This window comes from Plectropomus leopardus, chromosome 10, assembly GCF_026936395.1.
Source record: "Plectropomus leopardus strain MGB_pleo_1.0 chromosome 10, ASM2693639v1, whole genome shotgun sequence".
In the NCBI taxonomy this organism is placed as follows: domain Eukaryota; kingdom Metazoa; phylum Chordata; class Actinopteri; order Perciformes; family Serranidae; genus Plectropomus; species Plectropomus leopardus.
Genome location: NC_142185.1, coordinates 15,979,109 through 16,005,883, shown reverse-complemented (window position 1 = coordinate 16,005,883; position 26,775 = coordinate 15,979,109). Strand labels below are relative to the sequence as shown.

At 38.1% G+C, this 26,775-nt stretch overlaps 1 protein-coding gene across 1 annotated transcript in view; it reads right to left on the bottom strand.

Annotated features, from left to right (window-relative positions):
• The window catches only part of vwc2l (von Willebrand factor C domain containing 2 like), a 197,361-nt gene extending 172,699 nt beyond the window's left edge, over nt 1–24,662 (bottom strand). Inside the window, exon 1 of the mRNA XM_088083137.1 lies at nt 24,438–24,662. The gene's annotated coding sequence lies outside the window, so the exon portion shown is untranslated. The remainder of the gene's footprint in view (nt 1–24,437) is intronic.
• Between the last annotated feature and the right edge of the window lie 2,113 nt (nt 24,663–26,775).

Here is a 26,775-nt window from a genome sequence, read left to right as displayed (position 1 = left end):
TGTTTGCTTTGATGGTACAGAATACAGACAGAGATAACCATATACTCGGGAAAGGGTTAAATTATAATTTCACGCAGTTCTGATATCTTATCTGGCAGGTGTGTCACTTCTCTCAGGCACCAAATCAGTTTCTCGGCTTTGTGGAACCATTTCAGGTATCGCACAGATAAATTGATCCATCTGAGAAATTGTTAAGCAGAGTATTGTCCCCGGCTGCAGACACCGTTGGGAAATCACAGGATTGTCCTCGGCAATGACATGAATGACGGCTCCGGCAGCCACAGTGAGAGTTTTAATCAGGCATGATGACAGGGGAGAGACGAAGGTGTGTGGAGCGGAATATAAAGGCAACACAGTGAACACATTCATGACAATGATACTGATATAATGTTTATTCTGTCCTATCACTGATTTAAGGATAGCAGGTAGTAAACCTTTTCAGTGCACATGAATCTCAGGATGGAGGGAGAGCTGTGTATGCTGCTGCTGTGTGAGCAAGGCATAGTTATTTACTTGTTCACTGAGGGAAATAATTAGAGAAAAAAAATCTTCCTTTGGAGACCTTTTGAAGATTTCTTGTGGCAGTCCCTTGTGACTGGAGGCACAAAACAAAGAGTCCAATAATGACAAATGAAAACTGTTGCTTTACTAGGCAAGTCACTCTGGCAATATCAGTGGTTAACATTGCTGTCTTAATCTGAAGTTTCCTTTACAGCCCCTTTCTTTGTTAGGCTTTAATTTTTTGAGTAACGAACAGAAAGCAGAAGAATGAGGTCAATAAAACTAAACAAAAATTAACATTCAAAAGTGGTGCTCATATTTAAAAGCAGTTTGATGCAATCATGGATATTTCATCAAACACCAGGGACACAAGTTTGCCAGTCCAGTATAGACAATACTGAGCAAGTCAAAAATACTTAGTTTTGACATTCTTTATGATATTAACTCTATTTATATTTATATATTAAATATTTACTTGCACCAGCGGGCAATCTGGGCCTGTAGGAGAACCATCATAAATACATCCTAATGAAAAGCAGCAACTGTATTGAAAAAAACAAAACTCTAGCCGGACTTTTCTCTAGTACTGAAATATACCAAGTTTAAAATCAGATATGGGTATTCTAGTTTTTTTTTTCTATAATTTCTCCATACCCTGTTTGTTGTTTGAAGAGCAAACACCTGGCAACACAGTGCTGATTTTGTCTTTTTTTTTTAGTGCAAAATAATAATTGAGTGATCCATAGCCTACTGATCAAGCCAGGCCATTTCTCTAAACAACAGTAAATACACCGTCTTGTATGGGCCATTTACATTTTGTTCTAGTGTCTGCAGTATGTAGGCTACTTTAGAGGGTAGACTTTACATTGACCTGTTAGCTCTAAAAGCTCGTAAACAAGCCTCTTCAGTAAAGCGGGAGTAGTGACTATCATAACAATCTTCATTTAACAACTGCATAAGGCACTGTTGCTTTAACCCCATTTATTTTCAATTAAAGAACTGAGCAGTTGGTAATTCAGAGGTGCCTGCTTTTAAATTGCACAGGATGTTTGGTCTGCGTGAATTTTATGCTGATGCATCTTCACAAACTCCCAGGCATTCAAAAAAAAAATTGGCATATGTATGAGAATTATTCTAAAATGCATGCAATTTAAGGTCTTGTAATGCCTTGATTCATTTAAATGTAATTTAAATAGCTTTTTTAGAAGACTTTGCTGGGCAGAAAATAATTATAGAGCAAAGAGATAATCACTGACTGCCGAGTCATTGTTATGGCACATTGTACAGATGTTAACCTAAAAATATGTTTTTGATGATTTCTGTACAACATCACTTCCTTGTTCTGGTACATTTCCCATTAATGTTCTTTAACAGTTTTAATAATGATTACACAAACAAATGTTGAGAAGGACATTAATTCAATTAAATCATTCCTACTTTTCTTTTTTTCTTTTTTTTTAAAGAAGGGTATTAGTACAACTTATTTTTTTCCCTGCTTATTATCAAGAGGAAACCTATCTAGGGCTAAAAAAGCGAAGCAATCACAGAGTTGCCAAAACTGCAGTTCTTTGAACGGCCTCTTGAGGTTGGTTTCAGAAGTGAGTCAATCCCCATAGACCCCCCATGTTAAAATGCCTAACTCTGCAACAGAAACAAATATGTTACAGTTTGGTACAAAAACATTTTCGGTCTCTACTGTTGATATCCCCCTTTATGACAACTGAGTGTTACTTGTTTATACAACTCCCCATTTACATTTTATTTAGGCTTAAAATGTATGCATAATTAAGGGCGTGGACACTTTTCGTGATAGACTATATGTTGATAATGTCCACAGCTTTGGTCACATCCACCCCTCGCTACTCAACAACGGCAACCTTTCGCCCAAAGACAGTCACTTCTGGCTAAAAAAAAAACCAAAAAAAAACCCAAACAACCAAGATGGCAACAGCTGAAAACAAAAAGCTTAAAATGGCAAACCACAATCCAATGGGATGTCACAATAACTTTGTCCATTATTTATACAGTCTATGCTTATTGCATAATTTATTTTTCAGTGGTTCTTGAAGAATTTATTTTAGGTAATGGGCAGATATTTTAACTTCACATTCACTGCAGTACATAGCACAAATTAAACCCCAAGTGTGCAGCTTTTAACTACTGTTACCTTACTGTTTTATTGCCTCCCAGCAGCTCTCATGAACCTCTTTTAATACACACATAGCGTGACTATGTTACCTACCCAGTGCAAAATGGCAGAGACATAAGGGCCCTCGGGAGGAATTCATCCATCATCTATGAAGCACAACTCCAGTGGGATGGTTATTTTTGCTCTGTCTGATGTATAGCTATGTAAGTGTTTGCTAGCATTTCATCATAAACTTCAAAAGCCAATTACGTTGAGGTGCTGTATTTGTTTTGGACTTTTTCTGCACCATGGTGCATGAAAACCTCTTTATGCAGCATTTGTAATATTGTCCAATAAATACAAAATATTGTCTTTGACTAATTTATCTAATCAGGTTATCAATTTTCATTTTCAATAGGCTGCCAACTTTGAAGAAAGCTTTGAGGGAACACACATCTACAGTATGTTGTGGTTTGTTTGTGTTTTGCGCAGCCAAAAGGCTAAGTAGTAACTAAACCTTCTGATCAAACAACAAATTATTTTACTAGTACTACCTGTGCCATGGAATCAGGTTATTTTCTAGCAAACAGCCATTTGTTTCTTTTTCCACAGTAACAGCCCACCAGAGATGCACAAGAGTGGATCCATTGCCTACCAACTGCTTAATCCTGCATACAGGGGTCATATCTTTTTATTAATCTTTCCGCTCGAACGCCTACTCTTCATTACACATGCTGGAGATAAAAATTTCCTCTCAATTTCAAGACAAAATGTGGAATCAACAGTGTCCACTCAAACTTGAAATATTTGTCACTCCTTACATGCCTATACACTTTCAAAAAGTAATGTCAGTTATGTCTTTAATACATTTATATTCATGCCAATAAATGTTTGCTTAAAAAAATCAGTATATCATTGCTGGTGCAATAAAAGTGGGCACATTCACAATGGAAGGGGAAACTCTCTACTCTTGGGTATTGTGGGATGTTCATCAGTGTTTTAGGGTCACACCTTTTCAATTGACCATGCCAGCGCGCCGTAAATGTAAACGTGGGTAAATTTACAGATGGCAGGTCTAAGTGCAAAGTTCAGAACGTGTGACACAATGCCGTAAGATTTAGATGTCACAGCACAGACAACCATGACGACAAATAGCTTAGCCCTGGTAAGTCTCCAAGGGGACAAAGAGAGGTGAGATAAAAGAGGCTAAAGGAAATCTCTGTGTGAAGCTTAAGCCTTAGAAACTGATGTCCTTATGAGTGTTTGTCTGTCCCACACAGTCTGACTGAGTCAGACACCATGGAAAGCGGCTTACAGCTATTGTTGCGCTCTCAGCTGTTAAAGGTTGTATGAAAGCCTTCGCATAAGGAAGGCAGGAATGATGCCATGCCGCTCTAGTTGTTCCGCTGAATAAGCCTTGTGTACCATATGACGGTATTTGATGTTGACATTTAAGCAAAGAGCAGAGTTTGAATATTGAATGTCTCTATGTTGTTTTCTGGCACCGGAACAATTGTTTGTAAGGGTTTCTTTTCTCTGTGTGAGATGTTTTCACTTTTGAATAAGCCCTTTTTGACACTTACATTCAGTGCGATGCAGTCATTTGACACTTTGACAATGCTAACAAAGGCAGGGTTTACATCAGTTTGTTTTGTGTCAGTGTGTGCATTTGATTCTGTCAAGTTTCTGCTCCAAATAAACGTGTGTTTAATAAGGGAGGTTTGTCTGCCAGGGAGGAATTTAAAACACATGGAAGCTAAATAGAATTATTGTTCTGCTGTGTGTGCTAGTTTATTTTGGGATGGGAAAGATAGCCTGCTTTATTAAATATGAATTTGCATTGACATAAACATTACCCTCAGTGCCTGCACTGTCCTAACTAACTTAATAGTTATAGTTCTGCACTTATACAACACTTTGTGGTAAACTGCATGAATGTCCACAACCGCATGAATGGCTTTAAAGCCAAGGCTACAGAGAGGTGTTTAAACAAGGAAAAAGAGCAAAAAGCTTAATACAGCAGCATAGCAATAGTAGTTAAATTGTCAAGGAGATAACTCTGCATGACACCATCCATTCCTCTACTGCTTGTATTTCTCTATTCATAAAATGGCACGCACTTTACTTACAGTATTCGCAAGAGCCAGAGGCAAAGAAATATGCCACTTTCTCCCTTTGTACATTCTCTGTGTTTAAAACATGACAATATAACTTTTCATAATACAAAGCCCTAATCACATTCATATCTGGATGTCATTTGTATCTCACTCCACTATCTAAAATGAACTAAGATGTGCAGTTTATGCTCATTTCAAAGAGAAAGACCTTGTATGTTGATGACTCAGATCAGTCTTTATACTTAGGCTGTGGTTTGGAATGCAATGGTATGTTACTAATGGCTGAGCATAAAAAGTGCAATTTTTATAAAAAATAAATAAAGGAAATAATACATGGGTATAAAAGCTGTGTAAAAAATGTATTTGTGGAAAGCAAAGAGAGAGAAGTGGCACTGGAAGGGTTGACAGTTGGGATGGCATATATATATGGCCTTTGATATGTTTGTGAAGCACTAATAGTCCGATTAACATTGTGGAAAGCTGCCATGTTGTAGTTGGAAAGTTGGAGAATGACCACAGCATGCAGATGTGAGGTAAGCACAGGGGGAACATTGTGTGATATACATCACAGCACAAACATTAACTAATTAATTGAAGGTGTTTCTTATTACAGCAACCCAGATTGGTATGTCAGCTGGGTAACACTGTGAGAGCCTGGGATTGTTGTACAGTGATAGCCTCACCTTCCACAACCAATGTGGGGTGCTTTGTAAATCTAAATGATCCCACACAATATTTTAACCGGTCTGGAGCCAGATGCATAAAACTGTGTGTAGATTCAAGACAAAAACTGTGTGTATGCACAAAGTCATAAATATGTATACACATTCTTTTTGTCTGATTTATAAAGATGGGTGCGCACCTGATCCTGTTTTTAAATCTCAATTATTGTGGCACTGGGTGCACGTGCATGAGCCTCATTTCCACAGCAAAATTTTGCCATAAATGTAGGCAGAGATGCTCTTAAACGTAACTTTGCATATCAATACTTGTGCAATCAAATCTGTCAGTGAGAAGTACTGTAAAGAAAGTGCAATTGTACTAGCAATGCATAATAATATTGGCATGTCATTGGAATCAGCAGATACTGGCTTTAAAATGAAATACCAAAATGAGCCAACATGCTCATGCGAAAATTACAAACTGATTTTTTTTTTTTTTTAATTGACAAAGTGAACATGTGCAAAACATCAACTCGCAGTTTAGGTATTTTTCTTATTTTACATAATGAATGAACATTACATACGCTAAAACGTACTTTATTTCATGTCTCCATCAGCATAAGATGATGCATAATATGATGTTAATTCCACATCAAGAGACTTCACTAAAATTAGGTGGGGGAAAAAGTGAATATATTGCTATCTGTATCAGTTATTGGCTAAATGAGTTGTAATAGATTGGCATATCAGATATCACCAGAAAATCCAATATTGTCATGCTTCCTTAAATTTCACATCGGCAATGTTCTCCTAAGATGCCGGGACAGCCGTCCTTAGCTGAGGTCATCTTAAGCATCCCTGCCACTAATTCATCATGTCTGCTAACAGTCATCATGGTAACATTTCAATCATCATGATTATAAAACATCAGAAGAATCAATGATTCATTCATAGTGCTCACATTCAAACAGACTTTGCAAAGGATAAAATTAAATAATCACTAACAGGGAGATGAATGCAAAAAACAATTACAGTAGTTAAGCACTCATATATTATTTAAAATAAAATTTACAACTGCACCTTTGATATATATTTTACTGGTTGCTATGCAGCCTGTAAAAATAATAATACATTAAGATAAATGGGCAAATATCCTCAAAACAATGTTGTCCATCTCTCTAATTATATTTCATCTGCTCTCTGTCATCTTCCTTCAGCTATCTCAGCTTAAACCATGCGTACGCCGGCTCTGAAGAATGCATGAGGTGCTCTCATTCTCATTGCACATTCCTCCTTAATTGGCTTAATTGAGATTGTTACAGTGTTGGCTCACATGGGTGTGACTAGCATTTTTTTGTGATTTTACGATTAGGGGTGTTGGTCCAGTCACTTCCAGCGCAGTTGTATGAGAGCTTGTGTTAGGAGGAATAATGAGCAGTAGTTGTATAAATTGCTGCCATAAATTATAGACATTCAAATGAGCTCTTCTTGTTTGAGTAAACGTTTCAATAAAAGCAACATACCTTTAATCATTTCATTGAGGGTCACCCCCTGCCCCTGACAAAAGATATAAAAGAAACCCCAATGAGACCCCTGTCCCTTTTTAGGGACAACATTCACACACACATTAACCACATGTCAACATATTACTACCAATTAAAACAGTGTTTCTATTGTTCTAAGCATTAAATGTTGAATTCAGTTAGCAATTTTTGGTTCAACCCAAAACTCCTTCATCACAACCCTGCTTATATAACTCAGAGCAAAAGTGTGTTAACAGCAGGATCCTTTTTAATCCTTCACACCTTTTTCACACACCCAGAAGAGCATTATATCATCCTAATGTCACAATCAACAATCCCAACCCTCCAACTGCAGATACAGTGTATGGCTGTGTTGCTCGAAAACCACCAACCTCTTTTTTAGTCATTTATTTTTCCAATTCAACAATAATAGTAAGTTGTGACTTAAATGCTGCTCCAGCCAGGCAAAATCAAATAACACTGGCAAACCTCAGCTTCTACTGCCCACAAATATGATAAAACATTACACAAACTGGCTTTGGTCTTGATGACGGTTGGTGCATAAAACATTCAGACAGCTTTATTTCTTACTGATAATTCAACTACACCACCAATGACAGATACAAGTATTCATCCCATTTCAATTACTGATCACCCTCTAATGTTTGAATATTCAGTTCAGTTCAATACTTTCATCAAGAGTCAGCATCCTTTATGGAATTGAAGTTTAGCTGCACTGCTCTGGGAAAGAGGGAACATGGGACTCAGAGGTGAAATAATATCTTATTCATCACACAAGAAAAGGGAGGATAATACATTTTTTAAAAAAAAATGAAAGCGCACATTTAGCAAACAAAACAAAGAACAAACAAAGCCGACATAGGACTTTCCAAAGAGCGCTCTCTACACACAAATAGTGCTCTCTCCCCATTATACCTCTGAATGGAAACTAAAATGAAGGAAAATACCAATATACCTTTCACATAACATAAGTCATTTGGGAAATAAGAAAAGTTTTATGAAAAATTAAAGAAAGAAAAAAGGGTTTGCAATCTTCAAGATTCATGTTTCTCAAGGGCAAGAGACAAATGTGCGCACTCTCATCCTTGTTTGCAATGTTTATTGAACTGCTTTAATTGCAAAAGTTAGTCAACTCTAAAGTAAAGTAAAGAATGTAAAGAATTACCCTTTAACAATTATTGTACAAGCTCCCTTTACATTATGCTTGGCAGGTTTACAATATATTATCAGCTATTAAAAAACAGTTACTGTGCATATGTGTCCTAACACCATTATCCTAAATGAATCTGCTGAGCTTCCATTGCATATATTTCAATTCAGAAAGTGATTTTATTTTCCCTATTAAAAGTTGTTTGTATTAGCCTCAGCTTTCTCTCATTATTGCCTTCAAAATATTTCAAATAAATCTCACCACCAAAAAATGATACATACAACCCAATTTGGAGCCAATTTTACAAAGTTTCTGTGCTTTTGTGGCTTATGTTTATGACCCATCCCTCTCCTGCTGAGTCTTCAAATCAAACAAATACAAATGCTAACAAACAATAACCTCCATTAAGTGCAACACATCTTAAAATATCAACAAACAAAAAAAAAAACAGTACCATAAAATATATATTTGACGGCAAAAATCTAACAATTAATTTTTAAGAAGATGGTATGGTATCGACCCAGAAAAAAGTGCTCTCAACAACAACGACTTACTAGTTAATTATCTCCAGAACAAACAAAACACTGGATGTGAGGAGTGCACTCATTGTTGCCTGACGCAAGATCAGGATTTTATATCGATAAAGAATTAAACACAATTCTCTTACTGGAGCCACAATTTTAGGGGGTATATGCTTTTTATGCTCCAGTTAAGGTTTGCTTTTTCAATGTGTAATATTCCAAAAATAGCATATACCCACTATCTCCCCCTGCGAACACGCACACACACAGACATGCACATTCAGTGCTGCACCACAAAGGAACTGAGCGCCAGAGCGAAAGGGACCAACTGTCAGAAGAGGCTCCTACATGCATCAATGCAACCTGATGGTCCAGAACCTACATTTCTTTATGTGGGCCTGGCTGGGAGGAAACAGTCTCAGAACTGCTTTATACTGTCCGTCCCAGTTAGCAAGCACTGTTCTCACAATGCAAGCAGGTGAGTGACAAATTCATTTGACCATCCAGGTACAGCAAAGATTGACACATTACTACAAACAAATCAGTGTTTGGACGAAGTATTTGTCTTTCTACAAAGTACATGCTTTGAAGAGTATATGCAAGAGCAATTCATCTATGGTCTGATGGATGCCATGGCCCCAGGCTCGATTCCTATGAGACCACACTCTATTTGAAGCACACTCATCCTGCTTGTCACCATCCTCTCAGTACATACAGAGTATTTTTCGACACTATCTCATGTGATGTGTGTGCCAGGAATAGGAGCATGGATAAATTATTGATGCCACACTCTATTCTGTATTTAGTTATCAACTGAGCTTAATGATGTTGCCTCCCATTCAGGTTTCAGGTTTCCCCCTCCACTCAAAAATGTGTTATTTCTTATGTTTATTTCCTCTAAAATTAATGTCCTTGGCTATACTGACTTGTACCTGTGTATGGTTTGTCAGAGAGACAAGAGTGGGGTTTTTTTCCCATTGCTCTTTGGGGGGTGGAGGGTATCCATGCATTTCCCTGTCTTTGAGATTGAAGCATACACCACAAGTAGTTATAACCAACCATAGCTTCATGTTCAGACCTTTCCCCTGAAGAAAATGCTAAGTAAGTGTTTAGCTAGCTATGAGGTTTTAACAGAGAAATGGTTAAGGTTAAGATTAGAGTAAGGGTAAGGATTACATCTCGTTGCTTACCGGGAATCCCACTAATGAGTCCTAAAACCCAGAAATCAAAGTCAAAGGGTTTTTGGTTAAAACTATCTGAAGAGACTTTCATGTTTAAAATACATCAGTAAATACCACACTGACAAACATTAGAGCTTTTAGGTGTCTTCAGATAGTTGATAACAAGTGGCTAAATTTACAGCCTCATAGCAGTAGTGAGACAATCATAGTGTAGTTCATCTAAGCCTAGCAACAGCTTTTTATTTCAGGCAATTACAATAAGGCTTCAAAAATCCTGACGTTATCTTGCTGAACAAAATGTTTAAGTATCATAAACGTTTGCTTCCATAGCCTTTTTGACATGGAAACCAGGGGGACATTTGTTTCCGGGTTGTCCTGCAGAGAACTGTCTTCCCCGGAGAACTCTACAAGGTGAATCGTGTCCTCATATATAATCAGTAATGGGGGTTATTGCAGTGGTTAACCTCATATGTATCCAACAAAACTTTGCATTGTAGCAGGGTTCAAATAACCGTTGCGTTGTTGGGTTTGTCTTTTGTTGTTAGTTGATGCGGTTTGTAGAGGCATGTTGTATAGGCTTCAAATGGTATATGGCTACAGTTACACATTTTTGAATGTGAGGTAAGCTAGTTTGGTGAATGAAAGCTAACCACTGGCTAAAACAGGAAACATGTATTGACAGGGTAGAAGACCAGAAATTTTTGATGGCAAACACGGTGGAATGTAATGGTGTAAATCACTGGTTTCATCCCAATACGATATTACATCGATACCTTGGACAATAATCACAAAGTCTTCCACGACAAGATTTTGATTCGATTTAGGGGCCTCTGATTAATATGGGCCGATATTATATACTAATTTAACGCAGTTGGTTACAGGAGAAGCTGCCACCTCTTTCTTATCTTTTGGGCAGAAAAGATAAAAACAACATATATATATTATTGGAAATAATTAAAACTGGTTCAGTATGTTTGAAAACACTTTCTGGAAAAGCACTTCAGTCTAGACTTAAGGACAAACTTCTCCCAACATCCTCAAAATGTTGATTAACAACATGATCTTTTCACTAAAGTATACAACTCAATAATAACTATCAAGGACTATAGACCTAACAACTGTCTTTTGTCACATTCCCCCCACATATACAACATGCTAAGGTTATTAGCATAAGCCTATGGCATTTTACATAGCAGAAATTAGCTTAGCGGCTAGCAGACTTTTCTTCTACTCATAACTTAACTAATTTCCCGACAGAACAGCACCGATGATTTTCAGTCTACATGCACACTTTTTTTAGTCAACATTGTTGAAACAGAGCAGCTAACGTAAAGTTGGCAAAAGTCAGTGATGTGGCCCGGCAGATACGTCGTGTTTCCTCAGTACAGCTTTTGTTTACATATGACATGCGTCGTCTGTTGACTCACAGTTTCTCCAGAAACAAAATATTTCCATATTGATGATTTCCAGAGTAAACAGTGTTGTCCTCATCATCTTTGTCTTGGCTGCTCACCATCATCTGCCTGACACTATATGACAGCAACACAAAATTTCAAAATATAGAGCCCATCTAAAAGAGGATGATATGGATCAATGTTTACACTTACACTGCACCGATGTTACGTGATCTTTGCTCATTTAATCGATATATTGATGCAGATTGATGGATCGTTACACCCCTAGTGGAATGTGTAATTTCTTTTTTCTAACGCTAACATCAGCCATCTTGATGTGCATTGCTCTTTCACACGTCAATGAGGAGCAAGCCCCACTGGAGAGCAAAACTTACCGTAAGAAATTTCTCAATGAGGGAGTATTGAGGGAGCATAAAAAATACACTACCCCCATCCTGATGAAGTGCTTTGAGAAACTGGTTCTCCAGCACATCAGAGACAACATCCCTGCCAGCACAGAGAAAAACGGAAAACTTAGAAAGGCTAAATTCCAGAGCAAGATCTTGGTTAACTTCTACAGAGGAGCAATAGAAAACATACTGGAAACATCATGGAAGGCTCTATAGTGGGTGATTAAAACTGCCTAGAACATCACTGGTTCCCATCTACAGTGCATCATTGACCTTGGTGAAGTGAAGTGTCTGCACAGAGCCCAAAGCATACTGAAAGACAGCAGCCCTCCCAGCCACAGTTTGTCCACCCCGCTGCCATTTGGAAAAAAGATACAGAAGTATCCGCTGCAGAACCACCAGACTACAGCTTCTTTTTCCAGGCTGTGAGACGGGGAGGATTTAGGGTCAACTTTAATTTAATTTCTTCTTCAACCACGTTTAAGAAAAATGACAAATCTACCTTGTACCTTGTACTATTGTATCATTTTCATGGAATAATGAGAATAAAGCTCATGTTTTATTGTATTTAGCCGCTAACCAGACTCATGTAAAACCTCAGGCAGTTGGGGCATTATTCCAGAGACCAAATCTAAATCTATGTATAGTAAATATGCTCACATTTATATATAATGCTGCATAACACCCAGTCTCTGGATAATAATACCCACAACAAATGGACAATTAAACTGGAGGTAGAACCAAAATTGCAAACGGTGCTGAGGTGTTCCATAATTCTTTGATTGTTTGTCTTCAAAGTGTGGTTTTCTGCCAAAATCATACATGAATGCTGTCCTATTATACATTCACATGGGAAACAAATGCTCAATATTAGAAATTGATCTCAACTAAACTTAGATCAACAGATGGTTGAGTCAAGTGTGATTTATCTTCTAAAGCTTTGGCCATATCAATTAATTTCTGAGATAATCTTGGCAAAGACACAGGTGGACTAGCAGGAGAGAAAACAAGAGCTACTTTCTACCTTCACTGGTGGAGGTAATGACGCATGTTTCAAAGGACATGTGCATTTATCACCAGCAATATAATCATCCTTTGATGAAGTGTTTGCCGGAAGCAGATGTTCATTAGCACATCTCTATATATAATCTGGGGACACAGGGATACGTGTTGGTTAGGCACTTTGGATGTCATATGATCGGTTTTGTAATTTAGTTTGCCTTGAAGGGCTTGTGTAAAATTTTATGGTAATGCTTAACAATAAAGCTCTCCCAAGCTACTAAAAGAAGCCATTACCTGAAACTTTATTATTTAATTCTTTAGATGCTACTCAAGTATTTCCAATTATAAGTTGAATATCTTTTAATACAAGGGTTTTGCCTGCAGCATATAGGAATGTGAGTGACTCATCATTACAGAAATATAAACTGTATCATCAGACAGAAAAAGAAACACTGTATATGCACATATAACCTGTGTTTAATCAGGCAATTACTTGTGATGAAGGTATAGTGGAAGCATGAACCACATCATAAACATTCAGACATGATTAAAAAAAGATTCAGTGTTAAAGCTGAAAGACATTCAAGTGTGAAACTATCTTCAATTTACTCCATTTGTAAGGAGTAAAATAGTGAAAATGAGTCTTTCCAAGTTTAGTATTTACCTGAGGGGTAAACAGTCCTGAGGTCTGGTCTGGTGAGTAGTGGTTTTAAATTTTGAGAGAAGAGATAAACTGAAGCAGCTTTTGCCAGAGATCTTGATAAATAAAAATGATAGAATGGTGAGTACTTAGTAGTTCATAATAGGTGTCTTTGCAGGGTTATTCAATTTTCTTTCATATCCCAATGAGTGCCGTTCAGCCACACACCAGCACTAATCCTTTCCCAGACTGAAACCTGACTTTATTCACAGTATGGACACCAGTGCAAAATTAGATATTGGGTAAGAGGGAGACAAAAACAAAAAAGAAAAACCTCTAAACCTTCCTGAGGTACAGGACGTTGATGCTTTTGGATGAATTTATAACTATTACATGCCGTCTGTCTGAGAGCAGACTAAAATGGAACTCTTCAATGAAATATTGATATCTACATACCCAGAGCAGGTGTACTCGTACATATTACACACAGTACTGTGCTCTGATTTTTTTCAAAAATACAAAGAAAAACTGTACTGAGACCAGCGTAATGAGAAACAATTTGCATTTTTAAATACTTCTTCTGTGCAGTAAGCAAAACAAAGGCAGCCATTCTAAACCATCGCAAATTCAGCAGAGTTTGAAGAGGCTGGAAAAACAACTTTCTACCATCACCTTAAAATAGCATGACAAAAACAATGGCTATTTCCGTAATCAACAAAATTGTCACTGGCAAACGCCTTTTCAAATTATGATGGATTCAAGCATCTGGGATTGAATACTTGACTAAGACTGACTCTTTTGGGGTCAATGAGTTTGAAATACGATGACTGAACAAAAGCATTAGTGAAAATACCCCTGCCCCCCCCCCATCTTTAGTTCCTCATTTCACATGATGAGATGTGACAAGAAGTCTTTTCATCCGTAACAATCATCTCTGCTTTACCAAGAATATCACATTTTAGCACATAACTTTGCAGAACAATACACCTTCAACTGGAAACTGTCAAAAAAATAAGGCAGACGAATAATAATACTGCAAGATACATCTCTTTTTTCCTTTTCTCCAAGGGCAACCACATCACATCCATCACCTGCAACACTTGGCACCTTTTAGAGGGAGTGATGCTTACTGGTGAGTGTTGCCTGGCCCTAAAAAAACATTTACTATTGTTCTGGTCCAGCTCTAAGCGCATCTGGAGTCCCCTCCAGACAGAACCTGAAGCCTAAGGAGGCAGTGGGGAGGCAGCAGGGGTACACAGTGGGTCACTGTCCGGAGCACTGGTGCAGAGCATTAATTGCTGAATCAGAGTGCATAGCTGGGGCCTCTGCAGTGGCAGTAATTGGGAGGGGAAGCCTGCTGACAAGGCAGTAGAAACTTTGTGGAAGGGCTAATGGCTGGGAAACTCCACCAAATATCAGTAGGAATAACAACCTTAAGGAGATAGTACATGCAGGTCAAACTGAAGTCAGTTTTTATGCTGACTAGACAATTTAGAAATAACACAGCAGAAACTTGCTGAGATTCTGCCATTTTTGTCTTATCTGTATTGTTTCAACTAACCACTATTTGGATTTGGATAATTGTTGAAATGAGTGGGCGTAGAACTGTTGGCGGGGGCTGTTGACAGGAAACATCCATTTGTCATCATTGCTTTAGGTGAGATATCAGAGCATACATCTTGTTTCTGAACGCAGACTTTTATACTCTTGCAAGAATATTAAAGTTTGACAACAGGTGATGGTGGATTTAACAAGATAAAACTTGTGACTGTAAACATAGCCTTTAACAAACAGCACCATTAGCCATTAAATATCAACCTGAATGCATTGTATACTGTTATGAACAACAAGAGCAGCCAACTAAACACACACACTCCAAAAGTCATTTACAGTGCTGTGCAAAGTCTCAAGCCACCAAAAATTTGTTGTTTTAGCAAAGTTGTAATGAATATGATCATTTCGATCAGAGATCTTGGTCAGGAAAATTCCTGACGAAGCTGTCTGATCGAAATGTTGCAAGATTAAAAGTTTTTGGGAGCTTTTAGTACAGTGTGCTAATCTTTTGTTTGACTTTTGCATTGGTTTGGTTTTTTTGATCCTGCACCTGTAGAAGTCCTTTGGATGTGCGTGCCCTCCACCTTGCTTGTTGAAGTCAACTTATGGGCCATCTTGATATTTCAAACAAGCTGATAGATCAACATTACGTAATTGCATGCTTTGTTTACAACATGAAAACAAATCCATTTGGAAAAAACGGTGATGGACGGATGTTTATATCATTTTAACTGTTTTATCATTTCTGGGATGCAATCTTACTGATCCTGGCATATCTTTTATGCACAAATAAAATCATACCTCTGTCACGATTTCTGAAATTATATGAGCTCTTTCTCCTTGAACTACAATGATCGTAAAAGCATATTTATCACCCACTCAGAGAATGGTGACAATAGTCATTTCTCCATCTGTTTTGTTGATTGAATGTTAAATCTACGTTACAGGAATTGTTCTTTTTTTAATGCTTCTGTCTCCTAGAACAGGCATGTCAAACCGGTCCACAGGGGGGCCGGTGTGGCTGCAGGTTTTTGTGCCAACCAACCAAGAGCACACAGTTTGACCAATCAACTGTCTGAAGACGGAGATCAGTTGATTAAATGAGTCAAGTCTGGTGTGCTGCTACTTGGTTGGAAACAAAACCTGCAGCCACACCGGCCCCCCTGTGGACCAGTTTGACATGCCTGTCCTAGAATAAAGGCAGTCCTTTTATTGATATCATTTACAATAATACAAAAAAGAGCAACAAGGAATCAAGTATGGTGGGGCAGTCTTGAGTAGCTTCACCAATTTCATCTGAGATACTAATAACACATGGTAGAGACGGACATGTAAACTTAATACTGACATAGAATTATTGTACACTTGTTAAATTGAAGTGCATGATAACTATGAGGTAATGGGTAAAATTTTTATAATCTGTGGGCATGAATTTATAATTATCTATATCTATATCTATCTATAATAATAATGTGTGTGTGTGTGTGTGTGTGTGTGTGTGTGTGTGTGTGTGTGTGTGTGTGTATTTGTCTGCAGCAACTACTGGACTCCTCAGTCAAATATTTTGTGTGCACATTTGTGAGAGTGATTACAGACCTCTCTTGGTTGCAGTGATACACAATAGTTGAGAAACTATTTTACTATTTTATACCATCATAATGTTTGACTCTCCAGTCCTCTTAAGAGGCCGATAGGGAAAGCAAGTTTGTCTGGAAAATAACTAAACAGCTAAAAACAACAAGCCTATCCATCTCTTGCAGGCCATATTTTAGCTTTCTTTGTGGCTAAAAAGCTGACACCTGTAAACAAAATTTAGTCTAATTTTAAACTAGAGCATCTTCAGTATTATTCGTTACCCGATATGTTATGATACACCAAAGTTGGGCATGATACGAGATGAATTAGTCCCAATTATTTGTGGTTTTTGCCTCTATCTTGACTGTAAGGGAGCCAGGGGGAACAATTCCATCGACGTCTCCGTGGTCCACCTACAACCCAGACTTGTTCTGTCATCTACACGGCATCGTACCACACCAGGAAAATCTTAGAAGCAGTCTTTCGCCTGCCCAATTTTGTAGACTTGCAGTTTTTGTCAGTCATTTTGCCTTGAAATTTGTGCTTTGTCTGTTTAAATTGTGTTCACTGTTATTGTTTTCTATGTTTTTGTGCTATAGCCCACAAAGTTAATACTGCTAAAAGTCAAGTTATGAAAACATTTGTGGCGGCCTTTTAGTTATTTTACACACACTGCCTTTTAGCAGGAGAAATTGATCTGTGCCACACGCCATTGTTTTCTCTCTCTCTCTCAAAAAAAAAAGACCAGGTGTGTATTTTTATGAGTTTCTGGGTCTCTTCTGAAATGATCTGCTGGAATTCTGACAATTGTAATTATTGCATAGATGTGAGGGCATGATTTGGTCCATGTGATGCAATGTATATCATTTGCACGGGTCCAAAAAGGTCTGCACTTCCTTCTATATGTTACTGCTCTATATGCTTTTTTTTTTGGAGTTTTCACATCATTGGCGATACTCTCGTTGAGTGGCTCCAACAGCACGATTCATTTCTGTTCGACTGGTTTTTGTTGTTGTTGTTTTTGACTGTCTTGTATAGACAAATTCAAGGAACAAATTAGTTCTAGTCTGCATCTGTCAGCGTCTGAAGTACGATCAAAGCTTGATTCATGATTCAATAATGATCAACAAATCAACTCAACAGGGACAATCTGTCCACCATATGAAATGCATTTAAGAAGCACAACGTTGTGTTCAACAACCTGAGTATATTCCATAGTCAACATACAAGTACAGTGTCCACTTTCTGTTTTTACTGTTATAATCACCACTTTCTCATCATCTCTCACCTCTTTTGGTTTAATCTGTACCTCTATTTTGCACTTATCATTATTATTTCATAAGTATATCACAGAGGTTGTCAAGTGTGATGCCTTAGAATCACTGAGGATGCGAATGTTAGTGTTAATTTTACTGCTCTCTTACCAGTTTGTCAGATTGAAACAGGCCCAAGGCAACCTCGTGCCTTTTATAACACAGTGATGTGGTAAATTGCGCCCTGAAGGGCAGTAGCAAATAAGTGTGTGCATGTTTTGTTTGCTTGAATGTGAGTTGCCTTGCCGTGGGGGTCTGTCCTGTTGTATGACAGTGCCTTTCATAATGCACCAGTGACCATATGTGACATCAGCCTCAATTTTTATCTTCACACTCACCAGACTCATTTATTCCATGTATGTACAGTGTGTATTTATATATATATATATATATATATATATATATATATATATATATATATATAGAGAGAGAGAGAGAGAGAGAGAGAGAGGGAGAGAGAGAGTGAGAGAGCGTTTACGGTCCTATCGAGCGAGGCTGCTGCACATGCAATGTCAGGCGTACTTCTATTTTCACTGAGAACTCCTCATCAATCACAATGCAGGGCCAAGGACATCTTTGTATTCACTGCTTTTTAATGTTACTTACGGAGTAGAGCTGATTTTTACACATGGTCCAATCCTTTTGTGTCCGACACAAAGAACTTTGTTTATCTTTGTGAAGACAAATGACACACCGTGTTTTGACATGCTGGTGCAGAGATAAGCCAGTTGAAGCATAAAAAGAAAGGTGCTGGCTTTGTTTTTTTCCAGTTTTGTCTTCTTTTGTCTCAAAAGACCTTCAGTTCATGATGTATGGATTTTAGTAAGTGAATGTCCTGAAGGAGGTCTAAATGGAAATATGATGACACTGAGTGTGTAAGGGTTAGAGAAAGAAACATTGAAGTATTACCTGTAAAATCAAAATTTAGTGTGGCACGATTTGTGAGTGAATTAATACGTCTTAATAGAGAATAAAATATGAAAGATTTATCTCATGTGCCATATTCATTTCTCTGAAACACTGCTTGAGCTTCATCCAAATGCGGAACAAGACGTTTACAATCCAATATCTTCGGCCCTACAGTAAATGGCTCTATTGTGGAGCCACTGTCTCGGAAGCTGTAGACTGACACAGCTTTTGGCACTGACAGCCTCTCAAGCATTATGTACTGTAAGTGAATTAAACTAATGCACCCGTCTCCTTTCTGCGGCTGGACAGTATTTATTAGTCTGATCTACATCCATAACTCTTACTCTGTGTCACAACTCCATCTTTTATGCTGCTGGCTGAGTGAAAAATGCAAGTGCCGAGCAATAACAGCCCGCTTCTTGTCTGATGAACAGATACATGTGACATATTATTTTCAAGTATGTGGACAAAGTGCTGCCCTGTCGGTTTATATGTCTTTGACCTTGTTTATTTCCTCTGTCATCACTCAAGATTTATAATTGAATAGACATGGGCAGAAAAATTATCCTTTACCCTAATTCCAGCGTGCAATATGCATCACAAGCATTATGAATGAATGATTTGCTTAAATCATCACTGTTCCAATAAAGACCCACTACCACTTTAATATACAGCCGTTAAAAGCAGGGTTTGGGTTTTTTCTGATACTGGTGCCAAAACGACACCGGTGCCTAATTAGTGCCCAAACCTATACTTTTTAAAAATAAGAACTGAATAAAGGCAAAGGAAATTTTGAACTTGAACTGAAACTGACCAACATATCAACTATTAATAGGGCTGAGCAATATATCGATATCATAGTGATATTGTGATATAAGACTGGATACTGTATATGGTAATTTTGTAATTGTTTTCTGGTTTTAAAGGCTGCATTACAGTAAAGTGATGTAATTTTCTTTTCACTTGAATCAGCAGATGACCAGCGAGACAAGGGAGCTTGTCTTTGGTCTTGAGGAGCATGGTCACTCACTAATAGCCTAAAGTGTACACACATCACACTGCTGCGTTTAACTTCATACTCTCTGCTCTGGCCACCACATCGTCACTCAAACACATCAACGTCACACACACAAACTCTCTCTTTCAGCAGCAAACCTGCTGTAACATGGCACTGAAATAAGGCACCAAAATCTGCTTTGTGATTCAGTCCAGTAGACAGCCTGTCATATTGGCACTGGGTTTCAGCACCCAACCCTAATTAAAATGGGATAGTGGTATAGAGAAAGAGGCAAATACTAAAACAAACAACTGAGCCACCAAATCAAAGCAGACCAAGCATTTTAGTTGGATGCACGGCCGACTACAGTCCCATTATCTCTGCTCAGTAAGGATCACAGAGACTCGACTCATGGGAAATATCCCTTTAGACAGGTGCACAGAAACAGAAGCCACAGTTGACACCCAACATTGCCATCAGTATCGAGCAACAGCTGACATGCGTTTTCAAACAAAACCCAGCACAAACTGCCATATATTACATTAACTTGTCACTAATCTGTGTTGAGCTCAAAGTATTTAAAAAATCAGGATGGATTTAAAACTGGATTTAAAAGATTCTCGTGGTTTTGGCATGAGGGAAAAGTCTTTTGTTCACAGAGCAGAAGCAGCACAATTAATTATTGCAGTGGTGTAGCTGTCTCCTAGTGATACATGTAATCTTTTATACCCCCCTAAACTATCCACACATTGCGCCTCTGTTGACAAATAGATGGATTTGAACACTTGGTTTGGCATTGAAATGGATGGCAAACATTAATGCACCCGGGTCAGTGTTTGTCCAATGCATTACACCTGTTCCACATTCATCATTTCAACCAACCTTTTCAAATGGAACAATAGAGGCAAAAGCACTGACTTCATTGTGTTATGGATAGCTGTGTGCAACTAGTATTTGCAAATAAGTGTGAGCATGAACATATCTTATAGCCCAAAAGCACTATGCCGTCTTGCATTGCGTTTATCTTTTCAAGTGCCAATCTAAGAGCCAGTCTTTCTTTTGTAGCATTTCCTGTCATGTACTGCTGAAGGACAGATGGAGCAAAACTTAAGCTCCAGATATAACACAGTAACAAGCATCACCTCTGCAATGCAAGGTCAATACCACCTGTCAGTGTCACAAAGACAGGCCTCCTGATTATGATTGATCAGGTTCTTATCAAGCCCCATTGAAAGACAAAATACTTTCAGGAAGGACTGCTGTGTTCTACTTTGGAACTAGAAAAGTCCTTGGAGAGGGATCACAAGATGCACCGACTGCTCAGAAAGCGACTACAAAGAAAAAAAGAAGAAAAAAAACTTGTCAAGCAATTGTCATCTGCATCTCAACTGATGCAAACTGGGAGTCAGAGTAATGAGAAGCCACAGAGTTACTGCATTTTGATTGGCACTTTGACCTGGCAGGTTTGTTAATCGTCGCAAATTCTTTGCGATTACAATCAGTCATTCGTGCCTCCTGCAGTGGTGATGGCAGATTTATGGAAATTAGGGTATCATAATCCTGATCAGGTTGTGTCGGCTTATTGTGCGAACAGAGCTCCACGACCCCGCAGTAATTGCCTCTTGCAATCTTCTAAATCTTGCTTGACATACCAGCAAATCCATGGGTCCCTGTTGTGTTTTAGTGACCTTGGCTTGGTGTCAAAGCTTTGGAGCGAGCTTGCTCTGAACGTGAAGGGAATAGGGTCTTTGATTTAAGATTCCATATGCATTTCACTGCAATTTCTGAAAACACACTACATGCAGAACGAGGTAGTGCCATGCTGGGAACAAAGCCAGAATATTATTCTGATCTAGAGGGATATTTCAGGTGGAGGGACATGACCCCAAAACCTGTCAAACTCTCAGACCAGGACATGAATGGTACAAGAGGGAAGGGCTTAAATCTGAGTCCTCAAAAGCAGTCTAATTACCCTAAAACACTGATAACACTCAAATCCTCCATTTCCTGGAGGCTGTGCATAATGGTTTATTAACTCTACATAATTGACCATAATTAGAAAAGGTCTCAGATCTTTTGTGTAGGAAACCACAGTACTCGCCATAATTTTGACTTTTAATGTCAAATAGTAGACACTAATTTGCTTTTTTTATGTCAGTATTAATGCTAACAGTGTGAATACAACAGTGCTTTGTCCTATATCCTGCAAAGTATAAAAATCAAGAAAAAAAAACAAAAAAACAAGAAATTTAAATTGCCTAATTCATGTAAGTCATTTTCACTTCTTATTACTTTTATATGTACACTGCCCCTGTAAAATTAAACAATAAATTAAATTAAATTATATTTGACTAAATTAATACATGAAATAAATAAATGAAATTATTGCTCTCATCAGTACCTGTTCAGTGTAATGTAAACATAACTTAAAGGCCCTGCAAACCCACATAGGTGTGTTTACTTTAAGTGACTGAGCTTTGCTCACGCTGAAGTTGGGCAAAGTTTTGCAAACGGGAATCCAATGTACATGTTCAGTGTGTATAGGTCCATGCACAAGACTGATAAATCTTTAGGTCCTGTGGGACAAAAGTAACACTACCACATGGTTCTGATGGCCTTGTCAGACCAAATTTTGCAAAGTAAAATGCACATGCATACTGTGCGTACGGCAGGCAGGGAGGAAAGAGGGGTTGTACGCAATAAGTCAGGCGGTCATTAACATCTTTTATTGTTGTTGCACACATGCAGCCAAGCAGCAATCCCTCTGCTCGGCTCGCTTGTAATATTTCATTGAGCAGTTATAAACAAGGATACGAACAATCAATATTTCCTGCGCAGCTGGACACAAGCTGGCTGGACACTGGAGAGTATTACAATTTTGATCGGCAAGTTCAGTCAGATTGAACTCTACATTATGCAAGCGAGGCGGGATCAATTTGAGCCTGGAAGCGAAGATGTCTTTTTAATGGCCCATGCTATTAAACTATAGGTAATGTCAAGTCAAGTCAAATCATAAAGTCATAAAGCCTAAGAAGAAGAAACCTCAGGAAGAGCTACTGAAGAGGGGTTCTTCTTGTTCTCAGTATTACTAATGCAACAACACATCATCAGTAGGGTAAAACTAACCTGTCTCACGACGGTCTAATCCCAGCTCACATTTCCTATTAGTGAGTGAACAATCCAACGCTTGGTGAATTCTGCTTCACAATGATAGGAAGAGCCGACATCGAGAGAAAGACCGACAGAAATTTAATAGATGCCGTGTGTACAGAATAATGAACATAATAATATAACTAACACAATAATCATTTTAATAATAAAAGCCTCCCCAATATGTCTTACTAATACAACCATAAATTAATCTTGACAAACTGAAACTCTACTATCCGAAGCGAGAGGTGTTTGTCACTTTCCAAGGTAATGCCTGTTATTTAGTCGATACAGTGTGATGGTGAGAAAGTCATCTTGAGATAAAATGAAAATTGGAGAAAGACTCTGTTTGAAGAGTGACATAATCTTGACTTGGTGCACTCTTTTTTTTAATTTTTAATCAGTAAATCATTTTTCTTTTCCTTATTTTTTCTCAGCATTTTCAATACCTCAAGCACAAGACGCCCACTGTCCAGACTCCCCTTGAAGTGGACTTGAGTGGGTGTGTGCGTGTGTGTGTGAGATCACAAAGATATTGAGTGCATGGCAAAGCTCTATCACAATTATCCCCATCTGAGTAGACCCACAGTAGTGACACATTAAATATATTGATAACATAATGCAGGTGTTGTCTTTGGTATGGCCAGTAGGTCAGTTGAAATAAACGTTGGGTTAAAGTTTCTGCCTTACAATTCAAAGGGGAATACTGGGGGTTAAGAAATGATATGATGATGATGCTATATGATAACCCTATAAAATCAAATAAACATTTAGGCTGCAAAAAGGAGTGCTAAACATACCAACGTATGTTGCACCACAGAGTCTTAAGTCTAGATTCAGATGTTCAGGACATCTTCAGACCAGTTATGTGCAGAGGTATTATCCTCTTCAAAACAAACATACCTGGTGATTTAAACTGGTAGAAACCCGTATTTCATATTTTTTATGTATGCAGGTACACAAGAAAAAAGACAAACTGAAAGTTGAATCTTGATCTCTTGAATCCAACACTGCTCATCACAAAAACACAAAAGGCAGAAACCTATAAGGAGCCAGTGTTTGGTTTGTCCATTCTGGGCTACTGTAGAAACTTAAACATGCTGACTATCATAAACAAGGACTGGCTCCCTCTGTAGATATGGCTAAATCTAAGATAATGAAAACACATCAGTCGTTATTTTTAGGTGATTAAACACAAAAGAAAACACTTATCACATTCCATTTCTGATCATTTGTCTTCCCAAATCCTACACACTGGACCTTTAATGTGCAAACCAACAATACATTCATTTTCTTAGCAGCCTGTCAACATAACTGATTTGCAAGAACACAACCGACCTCCTCAGTGAAGCCTTAATAAAATTAAACAAAAAAAGGGAGAACTCTCAATTACACAAAAGTATCCACCAAGGAATTAGAAGACCTAAACACACCATGCGAGTAAAAAGCATGATCTAGCTACATAAAACAACAGATAACAGAATGAAACATAAGATAACCAAAGCAGCCAGCAATGACATCTATCACTAAAAAAACTTCACAGCGGCTGCTGCTACAAACACACACGAGCTACACAGAGAGCTGCGCAGTTTTTCCACAATGTAAAGTGCACACACTCACACACACACACAGTCACGTTTGCATAGCGACATAAGGTTTTTTTACAGTCACAATAGGCTGATCACTCACCTGTATGAGGGTAATTTTGCGAGTGTTCAGCGCTGTGAAGTCCTCCTCAGTCTGGTGCAGGTTTTGTTAGGATAGTTAACTTCCTCGCTTGCTCAGTCCAAATGCAAAACATGTACTCCAACGGTCCACGCGCACTCCTCAAAGTTTACTCCTCAAAACATTTTGAATTACTGTTAAAATTGTGACAGTGCACTGCACAGACGGTGAAAAAAAAAAAAAATCAGTGACCGCAGAATCAGCATCCTCCGTGCATATTTTGGCTGTTAGCGTGTCAGCTGGACCCATAATGCACCTGTTGTCGTAAGTGTGTTTGTTTTGCGTCATTCAGCACTCAGCTGCAAGCTGGGTGGTGTACCTTTGTTTTTACCAATGCTGAGGCCAGGGAGAACGTCCTTTGTTAATTATAATAATAAACCTACGTTTTGATATGAAATTGAAAATCTGATGATTGATGTTTGCTGTCTCTCTTAATTTAATGACAACGTTTTTTTTTTGTTTGTTTGTTTTGTTTTGTTTTTAATTACTAAGCTGTTTTGAATGGACATTTGCAAAAACAAAATAATAACACATTCCTAGTGATTCACAACCTAACAATATTGGTTATTTATTTACTTTACAGTTGCATTTTTAACTAATTGGCACAAATGCACAATTAATTAAACACAAATAAATTAATTTTAGAAAACACATATGTACATGAACACATATCTAGCTATTTATAATCGAGACCTTAAGCTTTCATGTGCTGCTGGTTAAAATATTCTAACATGCATTATGCAGGAGAAGTACAGCTGATGGGATCTCATTTTACTGAAATTGTACCATGTATCGTTTCCGTGTGTCAAATAAATGATGGTGGTGATGATAATTATGTAATTCTTTATTATACTGTAGGCTATTGTCCACAAACTGCTAGGCTTGGCACGTTCGCAACATTGTCTTCTCTGCTGCAACTACTGATTTGACACTTTATTTTAGTTCTACTATGACTTTTGCATGCTACTTTTGTTCTCTTTAAAGGTATACCATACAGGATTGTCTGATGCAAATAAGCTTGTCATCAAAAAGAAAATTAAACTTGTCTGTGAGTCCATACATTGTTTTTTTAGTATAACTTCTGCATAATATAGAGTTAGCAGATGCAATTTGAAATGTGTGATGCTTGAGAATAAAAATTAAAAAAATAGTCAGAATTGCAGTTTTAGAAGCAAATTCAATCCACGCGTTGATGATGATTATTTTAATAGCATCCACCTTTATTTGCACTGTTTGAGGGTTTTCAGGTGCAGGCTACCTGTAGTGTTCTGATATATGCAAACACTGTGTGTGTGTGTGTGTGTGTGTGTGCGTGTGTGTGTGTGTGTGTGTGTGTGTGTGTGTGTGTGTGTGCGCGTGCGTGTGTGTTTGTATGTGTTGCAAGCACATGCAGCATCCTCGCAAACATCCTGGCTATTGGTACACACTTGCCATACTGACACCTTTTGTAAGCAGCCAAAAGAGCTGATGAAAAATTAACTCAACATGCCTTTGCCCTCACAGATGTGTGGTTGTGTTGTGATAGGCTGACAGTAGCAAAGCATCTCATGTGTATCTTTATTACATGTGGTGGGGGGGGGCAGTCACTCATCTGTGACTCAATTACAAGAAGACAACAAAGGAGCAGTAGGATCAGTTTTGTCTGGAATCCACATGGCAATCATATTTGCTGCTTGTAAATTCAATTAGAAGACAGGAATGGGAGCAGGTAAAAGGCAGGCACAAGAGAGCTCTTTGCTCGTCAAGACTAATTGTGTCTCAGAGTGTCACAAAGGCTTGAATAGAGAGAGCACTGCTGTAATTAGAAGGCCTGTGTGCTTGTTCATCAGCCCAGAACCTTTCTGCACCATCGGCTCGTCCGACTGAGCCTGTGACAGCGGTGGAAACAGCAGTACATTGATTGCAGAATCAACCTTATAGCAGTGAAATACAGTCATTTCAGGCTGCATGATGCTCAGGAAAATTTACCATTCAGAAGGTCATACTGGGTGGCTGGCTGAGTGATGAAGGCAACAATTTCAACCTCAGAGTCAATGCTCTGAATCTGAGAGCAGCAAATGTATGAAATTATAGGTGTTCATGTCATGTAATCTGATACGGATTCATTTATTTTAAAAGATTTCTTCACTCAAAAAAATAATCAATTGTTGATCAATTAGTTCCCCAGTGTTTTGTAAATTTGTAAAGAAAATGTTTCTTTCTGTAAACAATGAATCTTAAAATAAGGAACTATATCAGAACATCCATTCACAAGCTCTCACACAACTTGTGCAGTATAATTCAAAGTGGTGCAGTTAGTATC